Below are 3,367 nucleotides of genomic sequence, written 5' to 3' on the forward strand. Positions count from 1 at the left end.
CAGCTATCAGGCTCCTCTACAGTGGAACCAGCTCCTGGTCTGTATTCGAGGGGCAGACACCATCACCACATTTAAAAGTGAACTTAAAACTCTCCTCTTTGATATATCTTATAGTTAGGGAATGAGGCATGGCAGCATTTGCCTAGACCGGCGAGGGAGGGTGTATAGCTACAGACACAGCACCCCTTCTCTTCTCTGCTTCTCCTTCTAGTCGTCAGAGTCATCTACCGACCCATATGCAGTATATATAAATGTACATTTTAGAACTGGCTCAGGTCTGCCTTGCACCAGCTCTTAATTATGCCATAGGCCTAATAGTTTTAGACTGCCGGGGGACTTCCTTCCTTTGACACACCGAGCTCCTCTCTCTTCTCCCTTTCCATCTCTGCCTGTTTTTCTACTTTATAAAAGCATTATTATATGGAAAGTTTGGTTTGATGTTATTGCGCCTGATCTCTGTATGTTAACGACTGTGCTAATAACCTGCTAATGACACAATAAACCCTGATCACTATGAAAGACCCATGCTTGGTTACGCCTACACCCGTTGGCAAATGTTTTCCCTCCATTCAAGAGCTATGCACCGCCCTCTCCGTAGTGCCCCGTCTGTGTGAAAAGGAGCGCACCCCGCTACGGCCATTGGCTGATTGGGTGGACGAAAACGTTTCTGTGTTTTGATTGGCTTCCAATTATACACAACACAGTTCCGCAGTCTGTTTGTGTGTTGACGTTATTGTAAGGAGCTCTTCAGACCACAACACAAGTCCATAAGCAAGGATACACTCAACGTTCTACACCTCGGTTCGTAACTATGGCAGCTTTAAAATCATGTCTTACTGAAACATTACAAGTGCATCTCCTGCATTACAGCTTCAACAGTTTTGTTTGGTCAGCTAGCTAATGCTATTGCTAGCTAAGTTAGCTGCGGGGGTCCTTAGCCACCAATATAACTTTAGCGTTAGCTAATAGCTGTATTATGTGGACTTGGCAGTTGTTACATGGCAAGTGTTCCTCATATTGACCCCTTCGTTGCTCGTGGTGCGAGCAAGATGAATAACTACCTGTTCTTGGTGTGTAAACGAGGCTAGATAGCCAAGCTACTCAGTGTGGTTTGCCAGATAAGCTCATCTTTTAACTGCTTGCAATTAGCCTAGAATATTCTGTTGACATGAGCGTTTGTCCAGTGTGATAGTCCGTCTTCAGAGTCTGATACATAGCTAATACACCGCTAGTGGACTGTGCAGTTGTTGGGAAAATATACTGAAACAGATGACAACTGAATGTTGCTTTACCAAGGGGCTTTAGTGCATCAAGACCTGAATGAGAGACTATTAGATCAGCAGCATTGATATATATATATATATATTTTTGGCATGTCAATTCTAGGGGTATAGGCTATACATGTGATGTTTTCACTCTATTATTTTTGTCTGACTGCAGATACGATAATCAATATTAGCTACTGAAGTTTTCTGATGGTATTCTGATCATCCATCATCCACTCCAGCTCCTCCAGGGGTACCCTAAGGTGCTCTCAGGTTAACTATGAAACAGAATCATATCAGCATGTTCAGGATCAGCTTAAAGGGAAAATCCTAACCATCTGACTTTCCTTGAATACGGCAACAGAATCATGACTGGGAATTATCTTAATTAAGTGTTGGCCCACCTTAAATGTCTCCTTTTTAATGCTTAATAGCATCCTTTTTTACTATGAGCTACCCTGGGTGTCTGAGCTCCTGACCCTGACCCTGAACCTGAACCTAAGGGTGACTTCAGACACTATGTAGGAATCCCCTTGCAGTTGCTCAATCTGTAGTCGTACTCTGTGGATTGCTACTTTTAAGTTCATGACCGAGTGAAGGTTGGAACATCACGTTTTATGACCGCCTGCATGGTTCCAGTTGCTGCAGCGATTGGGCGGCTGTTTCCCCACAATCGCCCTTTTCTTAAATTATGAGCATTCAGTTCAAGGTTGTTCTGACCACATCAGACTCCTCAGTGTTCCAGATGAGGCCTAATGAGGCTGAGATATCTGATGATTTACCGTATGATGTTGTTTGAGTCCATCATATCACTGCATACACGTGCACTGGATTTTTATTAATAATCAATATAATAATAGCTGTTTTAGCCTAAAATTCATTAATATTAATGGTGTAGGCCAGGCTAGTCCAGTCCCAATCGCTAGTCATTTGTTGTAAACTTAAAAGTTTAAAGTATTCCACACAGTTAGTTCTATTATATGACTGCAGATGTGAAAGTAAGGCAAAAATGTTTTAGTGTTTTTAGATTGTTTCACACCTGAGTGGGTTAAATTGGGTTACATTGCCCTTTTTAAAAACAATGAAATAAAAAACTGTTGTAAAACAGTGCATTTGTACGTAGGTTGGGCATCATTTGGATTTAAACGATTCTGATTCCAATTCCGATTCTTCATTTGTATTCCGGTTCTTATCGATTCTCGATTCTGATTCTTTGAGGGGTGGAGTTGAAATGGGTCACATGCTTATTTCACAAATAAAAGGAACATTTTATTTTGAATTGAATGGTGGGTTGCAGTTTTACAGGGCTTTTTCAATGTAAAATAAAGCCACACCAGAGCGCTGCTTACTGCGCTCCATAACTGCAGCACAACAAGCGCCTGGCTGCCTACGTAAACCAAAACTTGCGCGTATTAAATTGGGAAGCGATGATCGGATTAGAAACCAAAATCCTCCAAATGATTCCAATAAAGAAACGAGTCTACTGGAATTGTAAGTTTTGAAACGATTCCTAGTAGGAGTCGCTTCTCGTTGCCTAACCCGATTTGTACGTAATATTTATTCTTAAATAAAGTCAGAAGCAACCATTGGCCCCCTGGCATCTTCACATTATCAAATCTGTCACTCTTTGAAAAAGGTTTGGACACCCCTGGCGTAGGCTATAGTCACCCTTACCAAGATGTAGATTTATTTATTTGATTTAATCAGCATTTATGTGCCAGTGTTAGCCAATCATCTAATTTTCAACTCTAGTCCTACCTAGCATGTCTTTATGGTGGGAAGAAACCGGAGCACCCGGAGGAAACCCACTCAAACATGAGGAGAACATGCAAACTCCACACAGAACGGCCCGGAACGACCTGGATCTGAACCTGGAACTTTCTTGTGGCGCGCTAACCACTGAGCCACCGTATTGACCGTAAATTCAGTCCAGTGTGGAAGTCGATTAATGGATTAGTAGTAGTTTTTATAATTCATTAATATTTGAAATCAATTATCACCAAAAATGGTAAATTAAACATCTTTCTGTTTTGGTCAGTCAAAACAAGACTTTACCTAATTGTGTGTGTGTGTGTGTGTGTGTGTGTGTGTGTGTGTGTGTG

At 41.6% G+C, this 3,367-nt stretch overlaps 1 protein-coding gene across 2 annotated transcripts in view; it reads left to right on the top strand.

Moving 5' to 3' along the window:
* The first annotated feature begins 688 nt into the window (after nt 1-688).
* bcas3 (BCAS3 microtubule associated cell migration factor) overlaps nt 689-3,367 on the top strand; it is a 312,552-nt gene continuing 309,873 nt past the window's right edge. For both annotated transcript variants that reach the window (XM_032508209.1, XM_032508217.1), the window contains exon 1: nt 689-801. The gene's annotated coding sequence lies outside the window, so the exon portion shown is untranslated. The remainder of the gene's footprint in view (nt 802-3,367) is intronic.

The sequence above is a fragment of the Etheostoma spectabile genome, chromosome 3 (genome assembly GCF_008692095.1).
Source record: "Etheostoma spectabile isolate EspeVRDwgs_2016 chromosome 3, UIUC_Espe_1.0, whole genome shotgun sequence".
Lineage (NCBI taxonomy): Eukaryota > Metazoa > Chordata > Actinopteri > Perciformes > Percidae > Etheostoma > Etheostoma spectabile.